Here is a 21,441-nt window from a genome sequence, read left to right on the forward strand (position 1 = left end):
TGAGCTTTCTCTTGCCCTTCAAGGCTGTTCTGAAAGCTAATTTTAATCAGATGTCACCTGAATACTGGGCCCTAGTGCTTGCTTTGGCTGCACATATACTTACTGGGCCCCAAATCTTTCCTCTGGCCTCAGGAGTGATCTCTACTTGTTGTGATCCCCACCTTTTCTGTCTGGATCAGGAGTGATGAATGCTTCTGGGCCTAGTCAGACTGTTCTGGGTCATCTCCTATCTCCTGAGTCTCCTGGCCCTTCTTCTCCCCAACTGCCTCCATCCACTGGGAAGTCCTCCTGCCTCTGACCTTACCTCCAACTCAACATCCAAGTCCTATCTTTTTTTTATTAAGGCTAGAACTGCATGCCAACAAGTCCTATACATTTTACCTCCAGAGTGCTTATGGACCCTTACCCCTCTTCCTTGGTCTTACAGCACTACCCTCATTCGGGCCTCATTATCACTCTTGCCTGGACTTTGGCACCAGCTCCTCAACTGGTGTCTTTTGCAAAGCCATTGGCTCGTGTCTGCCCTGCAGTTCCCACTGTAGAAAGCATCATCTCCTTCCATGCCTCCTGGACTCAAGCCATTTGGGCTCCTTGATGTTATCTAAACATGCTCAGAATTGTCAAGCCTTGCTTCTTTGCAAATGCTGATCTCTCTGCCTGTTATGCCTATCCTATCCCTCTCACTTGGCATAGTCCTGTGAATAATTTCAGGCTTATTTCCATGATTACCACTCCCCTTTCTACAATCAGACCCACCTCTTCCCCTTGTTTGTGTCCCCAGAGCACAGTGTAGATAACTCTAGTGTCATGTCTATTACTAGGGTGACCACATAATTTATCGTCCAAACCAGTAAAGAGTTTTGACAATGAAAGGGAGTGCTACTAATTGCTCTAGTTCAACGGGTGTTAGTAGGTCTGTTCCAGGCAAACCGGAACTTACGGTCATCTACATCACTGTTAAAGTTGGCAATATCATCTCATTCATATTTCTCAACAGTACTGTAAGATCGGTTGTTTTCCCCATTTTTAAGATAAGAAAAAAGAGGCTGGCAGGTTAGCTTAGGTGGCCTTGTCACCCCAAGTTTAAGGGTTTGGTTCCCCATACAGGCCAGCCACCAATAAATAAATAAATAAACAAGAAAGTGGAGCCTTAGGGAGAGGAGACTTGTGGAAGGTAGAAAAGCCAGCCTGGGAAGCCAGATTATTGGAATCTAAATCCTGGACTCCTCTGACTTCATACCTGGTCCCTGCAATGCCACAGAGTCTTATTTTATTTTATTTTTTGGTGGCTGGCCACTACGGGGATTGAACTCTTGACCTTGGTGTTATGAGCACCATGCTCTAAACAACTGAGCTAACTGGCCAGCCCACCCAAAGAGTCTTATTGTCTAGTTTAGTGACACGTGGTCCCCTGAGAGGAAGGGGGAAGATAGAAATGGAATCTTAGTCATCTTGTGCACTGGTGCCTGCCCCGGGCCTGGAATAGAGAAGACATGTTTGTTGGATAGATGACTTCTTGAGGATCAAAACTGTGTTTTATCTTAAAATCTGTGCCTTTCCCCCCCTCCCCCAGCACATGGCTTGCTATATATATTCATTTATTCAATTAGCATTTATTTAGCACCTACTATGTGCCTGGTACTGTGTTGATGATACAGCGATGAGCGAAACACACAAAATCTCCACTCTCATGGAGCTTAAAGTCCAGTGGGAAAAACCTGTACAAAAATAATCACACAACTGAACAGTTATAAATCAAGATAAATGCTGTAAAGGGTGTGAGGGTTAAAAAATACTTTGGAGGTAAATTTAATAGTTTTGGTCATAGATTTCATAGGGGGCAGCAAGATGGAAATGGCTATCAGGTTTGTGCTTGAAACAGAGACAGCAGTTTGGGAGATAATGAGGTCGGTTTGGACGTGTGGGGCTTGAGGTGTCTGTGGGATTTCCCTTTCAATCTTTGCCACCTCCAGTCAGATTAACTGATTTGCCCAAAGCCGAAAAATTATCCTGCTTCAGGGAGCCCAAATAAAGCTGGCCTCCAGACAGGTAAGGTAGAAAGAGGAGCAGGTGGGGGAAAGGCGGGAGAGACGCAGAGGAGAAGGGAAGGGGATGGCATGTGTTCGTGCAGACAAAATCCAGACCTCCCAAGGTGCAGCGCCTGCGGCGAGCCGCCAGCACCGGGCTGCGCGTTACACCCTGCGGAGGGAGCACGACTCCGCGCCCCCTGCCCCGGGCAGGACCGACGCGCCCCTCCCGCACCCGGACAAGGGGAGGGGCCGCTTAGAGCCCGGAATCCCGAGCAGCCCTGGCTTTCTCGGCTGCGGGACCCGCCAATCGCACTGCGCCTGGTGGCGGTGCCATGTGACCAGCCTCCTCTCCCCGGCCTTCCAGGGAAGACGGGCATTCCCGCCATCCTGCCCCCGCCCGTCGCGTGCCGCAACCCGGCGGGGGGAGCTGCGACAAGGGGCTGGGATTCCGCCGCAGTCTGCTGCGGCGCAGGGGAGGGGAGAGGAGGCGAGGGTTTTCGCCGCAGCGCCCACAGTATTTTCCGTCAAGGTCGAGCATACCCACTCGTTGGCAAGGCTGCCTCCGAAATCCTTTCCATTGCAGTCCTCTCAGCCATCCCCACTGCCTCTGCCACGCGTCCAGACGCAGCATCCCTTGCTCTCCTGGACCGCTGCCCCAGCCTCTCGCTGGGCTTTCTGCGGGGACAGCGGGTGATGGGAGGGTTTGGATCTATCCCGTCCCGAGAGCTTCCCAGACATCTTTCTCATATGCACAGCTCATGATATATCGCCCTGCTTTAAATCCACGTTGGCTCCCAATGCCCTATAAAAAAACATGTAGGCCTTTTGTGATCAAGCCTCACCAGCTGTATTGCCCCTTGCACCAGAGCCCGCATCCCTTCGGACCCCTTGCCCTTCCAGGAATAGCTATCACTTGCATACTTGAGAGACTGCTCTGGCTTGTGCCTCTGCCCAGGGTGCCCTTTCCGCTTTTGTGAGCCTGGCAAATTCCTAGACCCAACTTAATTACAATAATGCAGCGGAGGGTGGAAACTGGCACTAAAATGTCTCTTAGCAAAGGTCACAAAGTTGAAAGCCCATAGGGGTCAAGCAGGAGAGAGAAGTAAGGTGGGTGGACAGGGGCACAAGAAAAATCTGTCTAAAGTGCAGAGTCAGCTCTCCATTCAGACCAACATGCTCCCAGTGGGGAATGTGGGTCCTACCGCTAGATTATCTGACTATCTGAATTGGCAAGAATAGACACTTTTTATGTGTAAACTCTCAATTTTTATTTATTTTTTTGGCAGCTCACTGGTATGGGGATCCGAACCCTTAACCTTGGTTTTTTCAGCACCACACTCTGGCCAAGGGAGCTATCTTAATTTCTAAATGTTGGCTTAATTTTTTAAAAACACCCCTGTGGACCAGATGCAGCTCTCAGACTCTCAACATGTCACATCCACTCTAAGAAAAGAGGATGGCTTTCATTAGTAAATACTTTGAGCGCCGGCCCGTGGCTCACTCGGGAGAGTGTGGTGCTGGTAACACCAAAGCCACGGGTTCAGATCCCTATATAGAGATGGCTGGTTAGCTCACTTGGGTGAGCGTGGTGCTGACAACACCAAGTCAAGGGTTAAGATCCCCTTACCAGTCATCTTTTAAAAAAAAGGAAATATGGGGCCGGCCCGGTGGCGCACTGCTACAGTGCACCGCTTTGGAGTGCAGCGGCGCTCCCGCCGAGGGTTCGGATCCCACATACAGACCGGTTCCCGCTCACTGGCTGAGCGAGGTGCGGGCGCAACACCAAGGGTTGCGATTCCGTTGCCGGTCCCGGTCCGGTACGGGCGCGACACTGAGGGTTGCAATCCGTTGCCGGACACCAAAAAGGAAAAAAAAAAAAAAAAGGAAATACTTTGAAAAACTGTTTAGGGTAAAGGTGTGGTCTTGAATCTCTGAGAGGCAGCTGTTGTAGAGGCAACGAAGAAGAGAAACCTGGATTTAGATTTATTCCCAAAATGACTTTGGATGTTTTAAGAAAGAGGTTATACATTGAGCGGCTACTGAGGACTCAGAGAATCCACAAGAATCTGGAGGACTGGATTTGGGAAATGGGCAGGAACCCAGGGTACTGAGGAGGGGTAGGCAGCAGGAAGCCAGGTAGGGCCATTGACTCACCACTACCATCTGCTATGAATGACAGTACATGTTTACTTCCATCCTTGTGGGGGCTACATGAAGGCCAGAGAGAGGCCCTATAGTGCTTTCCCTTGGTGTAGTGATGGGGAGGGGAAACAACCCCCTCAACCCCCAGGGCTTCGCATAGTGGGATAATTTCCGGAAAGGAAATTGTAGAGGTCCTTAGAAAGAGAAGGTAAAGATGAATAGCCAAACAAAAGCAAGTGTCCTTTCAGGAGACAGGAGGTGGCCCAAGGCTGAGGGGCTGGCGACTGTGGAGGGAAGAACAACACCCCGCAGAGGCTGACTTGGGAACCAGGGATTTTTTTTAGTTAACTCTAAGCATTTTTGTAGCTATAATGTGATCTTCTCCTCTGTTTCCATCCCTGGAAATCTTCAAGAAAGTCTCCTATATTCAGGGAGGCTGCCCTGACTGGGGTGTTGGTGGAAACAGCTGAAGGGGCCAAGTTTTACATCTGTTTTGGTATAAGTCTAACCAAAGATGGTACAGGCTGAAGCAACAGCTGGACCAGGAGAAATAAAACCTCCCAGGAATTTGCAGTCATCTTGGAGAGAGTTTTGGAATGGGTGCTTGGGCTCATCCTGAGAAAGTCTCAATGAGTCAAGAGTCCCCTGGCTGACATCTAGGTTACAATAATAAAGGACCAGCTACAATTTACTGAGTATGGTCCCTAACTTATGATTTTTCAACTTTAATATGGTGCCAAAGTGATACACATTCAGCAGAAGCAGTACTTTGAATACTCATACAACCATTCTTTTTCACTCTTGGTACAGTATTCAATAAATTAAATGAGATATTCAACACTTTATTATAAAATAGTCTTTGTGTTAGATGATTTTGCCCAACTGTAGGCTAATAATGTAAGTGTTCTGAGCATATTTAAGGTAGGCTAGGCTAAGCTATGATGCTCTGTATGTTAGATGTATTAAATACATTTTTGACAGGATATTTTCAACTTACAATGAGTTTATCAGGACTTAACACCATTGCAAGTCAAGGAGCATCTGTTCTTGCTGTGCAGGACACTGTGCTAAATGCTTTATATACATTATCTCTGTTATCCCCACAGTGATTGTATGAGGGAACTACTATTATTATAAACACCATTTTACAGATGAAGAAAATAAAAGTCTAGAGTGGTGAAGTGACTTGCCCAAGGCCACAGAGATAGGACACAGTGGAGTGGACCCGCTCTCTAGCCAAGTGCCCCCAGCACAAGAAATTGTCTGGGGTTTTCATCATACTTTCTGCCCGCTTATGCAGTTATAGGTATTGTTTTGATCTGAATGTCTTTCCCACTACTCTATAAGAGGGTAGGAGCTGCTAATTGCAAGTTAAATCAATTCCTTTAGGAAAGCCAAAAGAGGGGCCCTCAAGTCCTAGATCTTTGTGTCCTTGGGCAAGTCATTCACCCTTTCTGGGTCTCAGTTCCTTTATCTGTGAAAAGGGGATTATAATAATAAGACCTCACAGGGTTATTGTAAGATTTAAATGAGGCCAGGCCATGAAATTTCTGTAAACTGCCATACAAATGGCATCTGTTGTTGTTGCTATAAAGATGGTGATGATGGGGACTGAGGAAGGAGCAGGGAAGGAACCCACGATCTGGAAATCCTGGAACTGTATCAACTCAGACAGGAAATTCATGGCAGTTTGCAGAGTTTCCAAGACTTCATTTTTCATTGATGGAACACCTACCAGTGCTTGATCTCACTTCAGTCAAAATTCTGAAAGGCAGATTCTCAAATTATCCTCACTTTGCCAAGACAGAAAAACGAGGTTAAAGAGATAATGTGACTTTCCCAAGGGGAACACAGCTAGAAAGTGGAAGAGACAGGATTTGAACTCAGATCTGTGTGGTTCTTAAATCCTTGTTTTTTCTGCTTTCTATTCCGCAGCTTCTTCAGTCTTCCCTTCATTCACCATAACATGTATCAAGCATCAACTCAGTGGCAGGCCTTTTGCAGGGGGCAGGGAATACTTCCGAAAGATGTTTCTGGTTTAGTTAAGGGAGGCAGACAACTCAATGGGCATTTACATTTCAGCACGATAGTCTCTCTCTGCTGGGGGAAGTACGGGGATAGAGGAGTGGGCCATTGCTTTAGACTTCTTTTTCTCCTTGGTCCACAGACCCCTGAGGCACATCTCAAACTCTTTAGGTGGTTCCCTTCCAGTCCCCATCCTCTAAAGTGAGGAGGAAATGCACCCTCACCCCTCCTGTGTGGGGGTTAAGGGGGGTATTGCAGTGGGGACCACACAGCAATCAACAATTCTCTCCAGATCCCTCTCATTGGTCCGAGTGCAGTGGTGTTTACAACTAGTTGATCACAACCAGTTAACAGATTTCTTTGTTCCTTCTTCTCCACGCCCCTGCTTCACTTGACTTGCCTTATAAAAGAAGTCCCTCTCAACCATCCTCTCTTCTGTCTCTCTTTCTTTCTTTCTCACCCACCCACCCACACACTCACCGTGGGTGATGGGTTAATGCTGGTAGAACTTGTTTCTCCATTCTCCAGCATGCCTGGGTGGTCTAGCACCTTGATTTAGGATGTAATGGTTCTTGGCATCCATTGCCTATGCCCCCAAGCCAAAACAACAGGAAACTAGCATTTAACATCCTGTTACAACATATGCATCAAAAAGAAATCCGGAAGGAGAGTCAACCCAACTGTCAATACTGATTATGTCTATGTGGTGAAGTTATGTGTAATCTCTATTTTCTTCTTTTTACTTAGTTGCTTAAAAAATTTTTTTCTTCCGTGGACATTACTTTTGTAATCAGTAAAATAAATAAATAAACCTTAATATTTATTTGTGGCCCCACAGATGTAAGGTAGTCCTATTAGAAGCAATCTCAGAAGGGGCTTTATCATGACCACAGCCATGACGAGATAAGGCAGCACACAGGGAGGAGGTAGGAAGTGACAGGTCACCGAGGGTTAAAAACAAGCGTCACCATTCCTGAGGGATTGCTCTGAGCCCAGTTCCTTCCTAGCACTTGATATGCATATTTCAGTTAATCTTCAAAACTAGTGTAGGAGATAATCTATTATTTCACAGCTGAGGAAATCAAAGATCCATTTTATAGGAGAAGAAACTAAGACTCAGAGAGGTTCCATTACTTGCCCAGGGACACACAGCTAAAAAGTGATGGATGTAGGATTTGAATTCAGATCTGAGTAACTTCATAGTCTGTGTGTGTGTGTGTGTGTGTGTGTGCAGCTCGCCAATATGGGGATCCAAATGCTTGACCTTGGTGTTATAACACTGTGCTCTAACCAACTGAGTAACCGGCCAACCCAGTCTATATATTTTGAACCTCTGGACTTGGAGGCCATTCCAAGCCCTTCCAGCTTGTGTATTCCCAGCTCTTCACACACAGACACTCATCAATATTAGTACTATTACTATCTAGAGAAGCTAGTGAGGTGAAGATCATTGTCCCATTTTCCAGGTGAAAAAATTAAGGCCAGAGAGGAGACCTGCTCAGTGTGGTCAGCTAAGTAGTGGCATTCCTCCTAGAATCCAGGTCTTCTTTCTCTCCTCAGGCAGACCTCCTCTTTTCTGCTATCTTCTACCAATTGCTAAGACTTCCTTCTCAAAACAAATGACTGGCTGTACTTCCCCTTCCTCAAAACCCAGGAGGTCTGTGTTGCTTGCAGTCCTTGTAGTGAACAATTTCTGGTCAGTTACAGTTAGCAGAGCCACATAGAGGACTGGGTCTTGCAGGGGCAGGGCTCTCTGCTATCTGAGTGGGCATACCTGCGTTTTTCCTTTCTGAGGGTCATGTCAGTGTGTCTGCCAAGTCAGGCTTGAAGTCCTATCCCAAAGAGTTGGCTGCACTATTATAGAATTTAGAAAAATGAGACCAAGGGCCGGCCCGTGGCTCACTCGGGAGAGTGTGGTGCTGATAACACCAAGGCCCTGGGTTTGGATCCCATATAGGGATGGCCGGTTAGCTCACTGGGTGAGCATGGTGCTGAGAACACCAAGTCAAGGGTTAAGATCCCCTTACCAGTCATCTTTAAAAAAAAAAAAAGAAAAAGAAAAAGAAAAATAAGACCAAGAGGAGAAAGGGGGGTCCCCATCAATAATAATAAAATAACTACTCACTACTATTTAATGTTTATGGTACATTAAGCTTTCTACCAGGCTCTGTGCTAAGTAGCTGACATGTGAAACCATTTGAGCCCCATACCAGCCTTAGGAAAAAGTTCTATATAGCTTTGGAGCTAAATAGCACAGGATTCAAGTCACAGCTACTCCAATTCCCAGCTGTGTGACCTCAGGGAGGTTATTTACATTTATTCAACAAATATTTTTGAGCACCTACTGTATGCTACACACTGGTCAGTGAACAGAACAAAGATCCTTGCTCTCTCATGGTGCTTACATTCTACAAGGTGAAGCAAACAGATTGTGAACATGATATATACATAAATTATGTTAGCAAGTGATGAAGGCTATGAGGAAAAAAAAAAAAAACAGTGGAGCAGGGTGAGGAGATGTAGAGTAATGATGCAGGGAAGGGAGGAGGATGTGATGTTAAATGGTGTCAAGGAGTGTCTCACTGTGAAGGTGCTATTTGTACAAAACCTTAAGGAGGTGGAGAAACTCTCTAAGCAGGAGGAACAGCCAACGCAAAACCCCTAAGTGTGCTAGGTGGTTTCAAAGAGCAGCAAGGAGGCACACTGTCAGGGCCTTGGGGCCCTGCCCAGGGGCCCGGGGTATGGAGCCGGGGACCAGACCCCCCCCCCCCAAAACCAGGCACACCACCAGTGCCAAGGAGCATGCCAAAAACACCACCTCCATGTGGGTGGTTCACCACAGCCACCACAGTAACCATGGCTGCCGCAAAAGTGGCTAGACGCCACAACCACCACAGAGATGGTCCACCAGCCACTGGAGTGCATTGACACAAGGAGAGTCACCAGCAGAGACAAAGAAAAGAAAAGGATGTCTCTCTCCACAAAGCCCATTCTAGAGCGACAGAAGAAGCATCTGCTCTATGATAATATTGAGAGACCTGATCACACCTCTCAGCATTGGACAGATGATCTAGGCAACAAATCAATAGAGTAATCATTACTCTTTCAGAGGGAAAGAAGAAATCTAGGGTTATCAGAGGTGGGAAGGGGGAGGGACAGGGGGAGAGGGAGAGATTGGACAAGGAACATAAAGAATAATTATGATTTGTAACAATATACATACTAGTAATACTGATTTGATCAACATATGTCAACATTGAATCCCAAAAGTATGTATAATCAATTATGATTCAATACAATAAAACAAAACAAAACAAAACAAAAAAGAGCAGCAAGGTTGGTTAGAGCACAGCCTCATAACACCAAGGTCACGGGTTCAGATCCCAGTACCAGCAGCCAGAAAAAAGAAAAAAAAAAAAAAAGTGCAGCAAGGAGGCCATACAGCTGAACAGAATGAGCCAGAGAGACAGTCCTCTCTACCCACCAGTCATTCTTCCTCATACCATGCTTTGAGCTTCCTTCATTGCTTTTATCATAATTTGTAAGTATTTTCCTCATTTGGGTGTTTGCTTATTTTTTGTTTCCTCTATTGGCCCTAAGCTCTTTAAAGTCAGAGGCCATGTTAGTCTTGTTTGGTGCTGATCACAGAGCCTGGGACATAGAAAGTACTTAATGGTCTGCCCAGTTAGCTCAGTTGGTTAGAGCATGGCACTATAACACCAAAATCAAGGGTTTGGGCCAGCCACCAGAAAAAAAAAGAAAAAAGAAAGAAAGCGCTTAAAATAGAATTAGTGATTTAAGGGCCGGCCCAGTGGCGCACTGCTACAGTGCGCCGCTTGGGAGTGTGGTGGCGCTCCCGCCGAGGGTTCGGATCCCACATACAGACCGGTTCCCGCTCACTGGCTGAGCAAGGTGTGGGAGCAACACCGAGGGTTGCGATCCCGTTGCCGGTCCCGGTCCGGTACGGGCGCGACACTGAGGGTTGCGATCCGTTGCCGGACACAAAAAAAGACAAAAAGGAAAAAAAAAAAAAAGAATTAGTGATTTAAACCCATCCATCCATCCGTCAATTCTTATTTATAACAGAACCTTCCCATCATGTATAACACTATTTATTGGGGTAACTCATTCTGCCTTCCAGTTCAGGACATTAGGAACAGAAGCAGTAGTTAAGAACACAGGGTGTGGAGCCAGACTACATGGATTCCAGTCCTGGTTCTACTGTTTACTAGCTGTGGGATCTCAGGCAAGTTAGGGAAACTTCTCGGTGCCTCAGTCTCCAAATCTATAAACTGGCATAATAATAGTATCCTTTTTCAAGGATTGTAAGCACTCTAAGCAGTGCCAGGTGTATAGTGTATATATGTGTTTTTTCTATGCAGCTGTAGGGAAAATATAGGAAAATGGTCGGGGCCCCTCAGATGTTCAGAATCTTGCCGAGCATTTGATGTAGATATGCAGGTGTGTCCAGGTATTCCTTGGCTATTAACTCATGTAATTGTGTATGTGTGCCCAGGTGTCCTGGGTTATTGGACTTAAGTATAAAGGATGAGTGGCTCTGATCCACAGTGCCCCCAACCCCCGGGGGGGGGGGCCCGCGGGGAGGCTGCTACTGCTGTTGGAGGCTGTTGCTGCCAGCTATTGCTGCCAGTGCCCCTGGGATGCCCTGAGAGGCCACCACCTCAGCTGCTTCTGATGCTACTGCTGAGGACTGAGCTCAAGCCATCTGCCAATGGCTCCTGGGATCTTTCCCAATTACCTAGCGTGGACCTGTGTGTGAGGGGTCTGGTGACCCAGCCTGGCACGTGAGGGGTCTGTGACCCAGTCTGTACAATGGGTTTGAAGGGTCTGTGGGCCCTAACCCTTAGCCAGGACAATGCAAATGGAAAACTTAGTGTAACTAAAATAATGAAACATTTTGGCTTTAGTTATGAATAGCCTTAACCATACAATTGGTATAGTCACTTAGCAATACAATTGTCTGTAGCAATACAGCATCCCAGCCATGGGAGTCAGGACTCTACTTCTTTCCTCCTGTACCAGATTGCAAAAGGGAAGAGAGAAAGGTAAGGGATGTTGTGGTGGAGGTCAGCCTGCAGAGCATCCCTGGTGCATACTGCCATATCTGTGCTGTGTGTTGGTAGCTGGGGGGCTCTAGGGTCTCCACTGGAGTGGCATTCTAGGGATATTACTGCTTGGTGTGTAGCCTTCCAGCTTGATCTCTGGCCCTTTTTTGCTAGAAGACCTACAGTGGAGTCTGTTGTTTGCAACTGAGAAAGTTAACTGATACAGACATTAATACTGCATACCTACTTCCATGCCTGGTACTTTACACTCATTATTTCATTAACTATGCAGACCTGAGAAGCAGATATTAACCCCATTTTACAGATGAGGCAATCAGTTCAGAGAGGCAAAGTATCTTGACCAAGATCATATAGCCAACGAGTGGCAGAGCCAGGGTTCAGGTTCAGGTAAGACTCCAAATTGCTCTCCCAAAGTGCCTCCCAATGGTGACTAAAAGGCCCTGGCAGGGCATTGTCCTCCAGCACTTGCTGCTGTCTGATGACAGATGATAGCTCAGCTCTGCCTGGAGAGAGGAAATCATGTGAATCTGGTCCCTAAGCCAAAAAGATAAATGGGTCAGGGCTGCCTGGGAGAGCTCCAGGACTGAGAGGGGAACTGACTGTGCCTTGCCTGGGTCAGTGCTTCAACACGAGAAGCTTTCCTCCCTACTGCCCCTTTGACCAGAGACATTTTCTCTCTGAGGTCTGAGCCCAGCTGTCACTGGGTGGCCTGATTCCCATGGAAATGTGGAGATAGAAAACATCTGTATTGGCTGCAGTTGCCAGGTGACAACCAGCCACTCACTAAACAGAATCAAGGAGGCTGTCTGGGGCCGGCCCGTGGCTCACTCGGGAGAGTGCGGTGCTGATAACACCAAGGCCCCGGGTTCGGATCCCATATAGGGATGGCCGGTTCCCTCACTGGCTGAGCGTGGTGCTGAGAAAACCAAGTCAAGGGTTAAGATCCCCTTACCGGTCATCTTTTAAAAAAAAAAAAAAAGGAGGCTGTCTGGGGCCGGCCCGTGGCTCACTCGGGAGAGTGCGGTGCTGATAACACCAAGGCCCCGGGTTCGGATCCCATATAGGGATGGCCGGTTCCCTCACTGGCTGAGCGTGGTGCTGAGAAAACCAAGTCAAGGGTTAAGATCCCCTTACCGGTCATCTTTTAAAAAAAAAAAAAAAGGAGGCTGTCTGGGGCCGGCCCGTGGCTCACTCGGGAGAGTGCGGTGCTGATAACACCAAGGCCCCGGGTTCGGATCCCATATAGGGATGGCCGGTTCCCTCACTGGCTGAGCGTGGTGCTGAGAAAACCAAGTCAAGGGTTAAGATCCCCTTACCGGTCATCTTTTAAAAAAAAAAAAAAAAAAAAAAGAGGCTGTCTGGTGCTTGACAGAGGTGTTTAGATCTGAGGTCCGGAGACCTAGATTCTGGTTCTGATGTGCTGTGTGATCTTGGGCAAGTCCTTGCCTCTCTCTGGGCCTCAGTTTCCCATCTCTGTATAAAGAACAGACAGACCTATATAAGCTGCAGGATGAGTAGACACCAGATGGTTAGCATTAGAGCGATAGTGGGGCATAGCCAGAGGCCCAAGGGCAGGTCATGGGTGAGAGAAGACTCAGTTCACCTCCTGTCCATCCTGCCCCAGCCTGTCCTGGCCCTGGTTACCAGCTAAGGAAAAGGACACATCCTTTCCCACTCTGAGCTAATTCAGGCCACCCAGACTCCATCCCAGGGCCACTCTTGCAGCTCAGAGTCTAGGAATCCTCAGACCCACGAGTTAGCACAGCCGCCGCCTACTCAGCAGGCTTTCCCCCATGGGGAGTTTCCTCAGATCTTGCCAGAGTGAAGCCACCCAGTTCTGGGTGTTTCCCTTGACAGCCATCAGAGGACCTTCTGACACTGTTTGCAGAGATTGCATTGATGGTAAACCCTGAGGGTTGCTGTGTCTTTCGCAGCAATCAGCAGAGTTAACATGTTCCATTTCACATTTATTACAAAATATAATGACAGCAGCTGCCACTTGCTGAGCCTGGCATAGAACCAAATGCTTTATGTCCATGATTTCATTTAATTCTCATGCAATCCAGAGGGATGGGAACAAAGGCCCCTATTGTACAGATGAGGAAATGGACCCCAGCAAGGAGAAATGATTTACCCAAGATCCCAGTAGATCATGCAGGTAGGACATGCACTCAGGCCGCAGCCTGAGGTTTATCCACAACAGGGCACTGCTTCTGCACAGTGCCATCAGAGAAGGTCAGAGCTGGAAGGCCCTACCAGCCCCCAACCCTCATTTTACAAGTCAAGGCCCAGAGAGAAGTGACTGGCCCAAGGTCACACAGCAAGTCAATGCCAGAGCAGATGCTAGGACCACTCCCCAAAAAGCCTTACCATTCCAGAAAAGAAAAAGTGCCTCAGGCAGAAGTTGTGGATAAACAAGAAATCCCAGATGTTAAGAAATCCCCAGGGATTTCTAGCTGATTAGCACAGCTGGTTAGAGCTCAGCCTTATAGCACCAAGGTCATGGGTTCAGATCCCCAAACTGGCCAGCCACGAAAAAAAAAAAAAAAAATCCGCAGCATTTCTTGGGAAGCCAAAGAGGGCATAGTGTTCACAAAGGATCTCCCAGAGGTTCTTGGGGTTAGGTCAGAGTCCCAGCATTCCTCTGGGCAGCAAGGGGCTGTGAGTTTCTCTCTTTTGGGCCTACGGATGAGATCTCAACTCAGCCACATGCTGAGGTGATATGAGTGCCGAGAATATTCTCTCTCTCAATTGCCTTGCCTGGCTAATGCCCACCTATCCTTAGGTGCTCAATGTTACTTCCTCTGGTAAGGCCTCTGTGAGTTCCCAGGTGCCCCCCACCATAGATTCTCTTATGCTTTTTTCCATAATAGCACTGACCTCAGTTTGCCCTGTGGACTCACATCACAAGCACATTTAACTAACACCAACTTCAGAACTTATCCTTTAACCACTGACCTCCAAAGATGCCACTCCAGAATTTGGTGTTATTCTCATAAAACCAAAGTAATCTTTAACATGCCCTAAGATGATAGAGGCTTACCATAAAAACAGATTGGAGACTCCAGGACTGCAGACTCCAGAAGCACTCCTGAATTCTTTACCCAATCTCAATTCATACCTAGAGATGGGGTTGTTTTCTTATCAGCACCGCACTCTCCCGAGTGAGCCACAGGCCGGCCCAAAGGGGGGGTTTGTTTTCTTAAAGGCAGATCACCTTCAATGTCCAGATATTTCAAGATAGGCTTTCCTTTAGTTATTTCTTTCAGTTCAGATCATTGGTTCTCAGACCTGAGCATGTGAAAGAATTATTGTGTAATATAGGCAATTTAATGCTTTAAATGTAATTTTGAATGATATGCCTTTTCCACCTGACTGCTGACTTTAAAACTGAACCCCCTTCAGAGACACCCTCAGGGCCGGCCCATGGCTCACTTGGGAAAGTGTGGTGCTGATAACACCAAGGCCAAAGGTTCAGATCCCTATATAGGGATGGCCGGTTAGCTCATTTGGGAGAGCGTGGTGCTGACAACACCAAGTTAAGGGTGATCCCCTTACTGGTCATCTTTTTTTTTTTTTTTTTTAGTATGGAAAGACGGGCCGGCCCAGTGGCGCACTGCTACAGTGCGCTTGGGAAGTGCAGCGGCACTCCCGCCGAGGGTTCGGATCCCACATACAGACCGGCCGCTCACTGGCTGAGCGAGGAGCGGGGGCAACGCCGAGGGTTGCGATCCCGTGGCCAGTCCCGGTCCGGTACGGGTGCGACACTGAGGGTTGCGATCCGTTGCCGGTCACGAAAAAAAAAAAGAAAAAAAGAAAATTGGAGAGTGTGGTGCTGAGAACTGGGGAGAGACACCCTCACTGTAATTATGAACGTTAAAAAGTATTGAATTTCTGGGGCCGGCCCGTGGCTCACTCGGGAGAGTGCAGTGCTGATAACACCAAGGCCCCGGGTTCGGATCCCACATAGGGATGGCCGGTTCGCTCACTGGCTGAGTGTGGTGCTGTCAACACCAAGTCAAGGGTTAAGATCCCCTTACCGGTCATCTTTATAAAAAAAAAAAAAAAAGTATTGAATTTCTGCGCAAACCCCCTACCCCCACCCCAACCCAGACTGGAGGCCCTGTGAGGATATGTGTGGCTCATCTCTCGGTACCCACACCTAGCACCATAACTGGCACAGACCTGATACTCGGTCAATGTTTATTAAAGGAGTGAATTGCATGTGTTTACTTGTGGAAATAAGACCAGAAGTGGTCTGTGTGGGTCTAGGTCATTCTTCTGATACGCTGTGCACCTGCTTCCTTGCATACACAACACCAGAAGCAGTGTAAATGTGAATGTGGATGTGTGTGTATTTATTTGCTCATACACCTTGTGAAAACCAGAGGCAGTTTTCTATTTTTGGCAATTATATCTGAATCAGTTTCACAAGTTACCACAGATTTAGGGACTTATAAAAAGACAATTGTATAGGGCCAGCCCGTGGCTCACTCGGGAGAGTGCGGTGCTGATAACACCAAGGCCCCGGGTTCGGATCCTATATAGGGATGGCCGGTTCGCTCACTGGCTGAGTGTGGTGCTGTCAACACCAAGTCAAGGGTTAAGATCCCCTTACCGGTCATCTTTATAAAAAAAAAAAAAAAAGTATTGAATTTCTGCGCAAACCCCCTACCCCCACCCCAACCCAGACTGGAGGCCCTGTGAGGATATGTGTGGCTCATCTCTCGGTACCCACACCTAGCACCATAACTGGCACAGACCTGATACTCGGTCAATGTTTATTAAAGGAGTGAATTGCATGTGTTTACTTGTGGAAATAAGACCAGAAGTGGTCTGTGTGGGTCTAGGTCATTCTTCTGATACGCTGTGCACCTGCTTCCTTGCATACACAACACCAGAAGCAGTGTAAATGTGAATGTGGATGTGTGTGTATTTATTTGCTCATACACCTTGTGAAAACCAGAGGCAGTTTTCTATTTTTGGCAATTATATCTGAATCAGTTTCACAAGTTACCACAGATTTAGGGACTTATAAAAAGACAATTGTATAGGGCCAGCCCGTGGCTCACTCGGGAGAGTGCGGTGCTGATAACACCAAGGCCCCGGGTTCGGATCCTATATAGGGATGGCCGGTTCGCTCACTGGCTGAGCGTGGTGCTGACAACACCAAGTCAAGGGTTAAGATCCCCTTACTGGTCATCTTTAAAAAAAAAAAAAAAGACAATTGTATTATCTTACAGTTTTGCAGATCAGAAGTCCAAAATGGGACTTATGGGGGCTAAAATCAAGGTATGGGCAGGGCTGCATTCCTTCTGGAGGCTATAGGATAGAATCCCTTTCCTTGACTTTTCCAGCTTCTAGAGCTACATTCCTTGGCTCATGATCTCCTCCTCCATCTTCAAAGCCAGCAACATAGTATCTTTAAATCTCCTTCTGCTCTGTCTTCACATATCTTTTTCTCTCTTATAAGGACCCTTGTGAATACATTGAGCCCACTCGGATAATAATCCAGGATGGCCTTCATTTTAAGATCCTTTATTTAATCATATTTGCAAAATCTCTTTTGTCGTCTTAGGTAAACTTCAAGGCTCTGGGGATTAGGACCTGATATCTTTTGGTGGCCATTATTCAGCCTACTGCAGCATATCATACCTTGCTCCATTAAGCAAGATGCTCAATACATGTTGGTGAATTGTTTCCTAGCAAAGGGGAAAAACTACTGCCCCAGCAGAGAGCTCACAACCTGAAGACACTGGGGTTGTAAGAACTGAGAAATTATGGGCATAGTAAAACCCAAAGCCCCTTCCAACATGGGAGGGCTGAATCATCACAATCTCTGCCCTCTCCGCCCCCGAGCAACACCCCATCCCACTGGCATTGCTGTATCCCTGCCCCTGGAATACTGGTAATTCCCACTCCAACCTCTTCCAGGGATCAAAATTTTTGTTCTTATTTTATATCTTGAAAAAACAATTTGCAAGATTTATTGTTATCAAACAATTAGAATCTTGATTTCTATTTTTCAATTTGTTGAGGAAAAAACTGACTGCTTCGGTCAAGTGTGAACTTTTGTTGGAGTGAACAGGACTGAAGCCATGTTGGGACCTAAAACTTCAGGAGCTCTAAAAGATTTTTAAAAGGACACACTAATTTTCTTGGCATGCATTTCTCTGAGTTCACTCTTTTCCCATAATTATTTGCTATTTGGAACCTTGGTTATGGGGCAAGATGACATTATTTACATGAATGTAAAGTTGTTTTCAAGCCATCCTGAAGTTTCAGACTTGCCAGGAGGCATGTACTGTCCAGACCATGAGATAACAGCAAAGATGGGAACAGAAACCAGACGGAGTCTTGGTAAGATCCTGCACCTGGCTCCTTGCATGGATCCTATACAGCCTACATCTCCCTCCCTCCTGCTCTTCATTTCCCGTGTTCCATTCCCTCAGCCTCCTCTTTAAAAACCCTTCAGTAAATCTGAGTCTTTGGGATGGCTTTAGCCTGCCCATTCTCCTTCAGGTTTACCGGAGAGTTGGGTTAGCCTAACACCTCTCCGGTCATCGGTTTTCCTGAATAAAAGCTGACTTCCATTTTCACCAGCATTTGACTTTCAAGTGGTTTGTTTTTGAAAGGGGGCAGGCAGCTGGACCTGTGCCTGGTATCACTTTGGAGTCAGAAAGACCTAGATTCAAACCTCAGCTCTGCAACTTAGTAGCTGTAAACAGTAATTTTACTTCTGTGAGAAGTCTCAGATAATGTTTTTGTTTGTGTTTTGATCTGTAAAATGGGGATGATAACAGAACTTCCATCATACTGTGGCTGCAACAAATAAGTAAGATAATGTATATGTAGTCCTCAATGTCTCCAGACCAGCAACATTAACATCACCTGTGAATTAGCCCCACCCCTGACATACTGAATCAGAGACTCTGAGCATAGGGCCCAGCATTCTGGGTTACAAGATCTCCAAAGAATTCTGGTGTTCTCAAGTTTGAAAACCACTGATATACACTCATGCCTCACTTAACAGGGATACATTCTGAGAAATGCATAGTTAGGCCATTTCGTTGTGTGAACATCATAAAGTGTACTTATACAATCCCAGATGGTATAGCCTACTACACACCCAGGCTATATGGTATAGTCATTAGAATCTCATGGGACCACCTTCGTATATGCAGTACGTTGTTGACTAAAGCATAGACATGTAGCGCATGACAGTATATGTAATGTGCTAGGCATAAAGAGCCTGGTACACAATAAGCACTCAACAAATTATTTTCATTGTTATCGCTTGTTTACTATTGGTAGTTCTAGCACATTCCCTCTGAGATGTTGAGTTAGACATGTATCTCTCCCCCTTCATATCAAAGCTGTACCGTATTAGCTTGGTCTGCTAATACAATCTGTCACCCACACAGCTGCCCTTTAATGAGGTAGTCTTCCAGCCTCTTCTTGCATACTTCCAATAACAGGAAGCTCACTATCTATCTTGGTAGTTTTCTGGTTAAGCCCCGCCTAGACCTGCCTGCCAACTGTGCATGCACTGTGAAGACTTTCCCCATAGGGCCTCTTCTTCAAAGTCTCTCAGCTGTGCTTGCTGTGCTTTGGTCTCTCCCCAGTTTCAAGGCAGCTCTCCTGAGTGCCTGAGCCTCAAATGAGGCCTGACCAGCCCTAAACCACAAGGGAGGTTTCCTTCTCTAATCTGGGACCTCATTTGCCTGGTGTTTTGGCAGCTACTTCACCCTGCTGACTCACTCTGGTCTGAGGTCAACCAAAACCCCCAGGCCTTCTTCTCAGGAACTCCTGGCTGGTTGGTTGGGTCATCCTGACGTGTGCAATGCATTTCTTAAAAATAACCTTACTTCCGAATTGTAAAAGTAATACATGCTTGATATAGTAAGTTAGGAAAACACGAAGGGAAAAAAAACTCATTGGTAGTGGTCATTTGTACATGGACTGATTTTCAGAAATGATTTCATATTTTTGTACTCAAGGAAAAAAAAAAACAACCCACACTTAAGCAATTTCCACTTCAGGGGAAAGAAAAAGAATTGGAGGAAACAAAACTAATGTACCAAAGTATTATTGTGATTTCTAACATATGTGGATATCTCTTGTCTCATAATTCAAATGTACATAAATGTATAACAATGTAAACTCATCTCGCCTCCCCCCCACACTACCATCGCTAATGTTTTGCGTATAGCTTCCAGGCCTTTACAATTAACATGCTGTATTTTTTTTTTTTTTTTTTTTGAGACCGGCCGCACCGTGCTCAGCCAGTGAGCGCACCGGCCATCCGTATATAGGATCCGAACCCGTGGTGGGAGTGCTGCTGCGCTCCCAGCGCCGCACTCTCCCAAGTGCGCCACGGGCTCGGCCCAACATGCTGTATTTTTAAATTTAAATCTAGGTCTAAATTTAGCATCAGATACTGAGATCAACAGACCTGATCCAAATTCTGTTTTCTGTACTTATTGGTTGTATCACTCTGGACAGTGCATTTAACCTCTTGGAGCCTCAGTTTCCTCATCTGTAAAATGGGGGTGATAATATCTACTTCCCAGGATTGAGGTAAAGATGAAAATTAAAGGAAATAAACCTCCTGATATACAGTGAATATCTGCAAAAAGCTTATATTGAGGTTGTTATTATTTTATTATTGGGGGGAGCCTGGCCTGTACAGGATCTGAACCCTTGACCTTGGTGTTACAACACGCTGTTCTACCAACTGAGCTAACCGGCCAGCCCCTAAGGTTGTTACTATTTTTGACTCTTCACCTGGCCAGTTGCCACTTCCTTCCTAATCCAGCCCCTAAGGTTGTTACTATTTTTAACTCTTCACCAGGTCAGATGCCACCCCCCTTTGTAGCCTTCCCTGCCTGGCTGCTCCCACACTTCACACTCCCTCTGTTTTGCTCCTGTCCCTCGTCCATCTTTCTGTTACAGCACCAGACACACGTTGCTGTGCCCCTTAGACCCTAAGCTCCTACAGTGCAGAGACCATGTCCACCTTGTTCATTTCTGTGTCCCTAGGTCCAGCAGAAGGCGTGACCCAATGGCTATCAGGAAGTGTCAAGAGAAAGGGCTGGATAAGAATTTGTGGAAGGAACGAACGAATAAACTTCGGGGAGACTGAATGCGTGAAAGGATGAATGTATGAATGAGTCAGTAACGTCAGGTGTCACCCACCAACCCAATGCTCCTTATCCTTTTTATCATAGGGGTAGAGAACCCTGCACCTCCAGGGTGGATGGGCCTTGTCAGGTCGGGGGCCGGGATCCTGCCCGGCCAGGACTGGGACGAGGCCCCGCCCCTCACCGCTGGAGCGTTGCTGGGGCCAGGGCGGGGCTGGCGGGGTCGCCGACTTGCAGCCCCAGCTAGAGGAGCAGCCCGTGCCTAACTAGGCTGTGCTGGAATCTGTGAACTGACCCATCCAAAACGGATTTCGACTGCGGCTACACCAACGCAGCTCCCTCAGCCTCTGCTCCCCACACGAGGGGGGTGATCTCTAGGAGGACCCCAGGCTATCGAGAACTGAGGCTTTAGGGATGGGAGGCCATAGCCGGGGTGGCCCACGAGTCAGGGTCCACGCCTGGCAGGTGCTTCCCGCCACCGGGTCCGATCCCAGCCAGTTAGTTCACTTGCTGTGTGACCTTAGCTAAGAGACGTCTCCCGCCGGCCCCCCGCCTCAGTTTCCCCATCCTGTGGGACTCTTCCTGCTATGGCAAGATCAGTAGTCTTAACTCTCTCCCAGATAACCTCCAAAAAATCTCAGAAAGCAAAGCAAAAACAACCCCCTGATTCTCAATACCCTCTGAGTACACTGAGCAACCCCTTAGGAGAAGCAGAGAGCTCAGAATCAGACAGATAAGTTGTGTTACCCTGAACTCATTCCTGTCTTTAGCTTCCTTACCTGTAAAATGGCCATTGATAATAACGTTCCACCCCCACAGGAGAGCTGTGAGGATGCAGTGAGCTGTTGCGTGCAAACTGCTCTGCAGTGGTTGGGAGCATGTTACTCTTACTCTTACAGGCGGTTGCTTCATGTCCAGCCCTTCCTGAACCTCCCCCGCCTCCTTCTCCCCCCCCCCCCCCCTCTCCCCCCCCCCCCCCAGCTTGTGGCAATGGCAGACATGGGAGGGCCTCCT

Source organism: Galeopterus variegatus, unplaced genomic scaffold (assembly GCF_000696425.1).
Source record: "Galeopterus variegatus unplaced genomic scaffold, G_variegatus-3.0.2 Scaffold3947, whole genome shotgun sequence".
Lineage (NCBI taxonomy): Eukaryota > Metazoa > Chordata > Mammalia > Dermoptera > Cynocephalidae > Galeopterus > Galeopterus variegatus.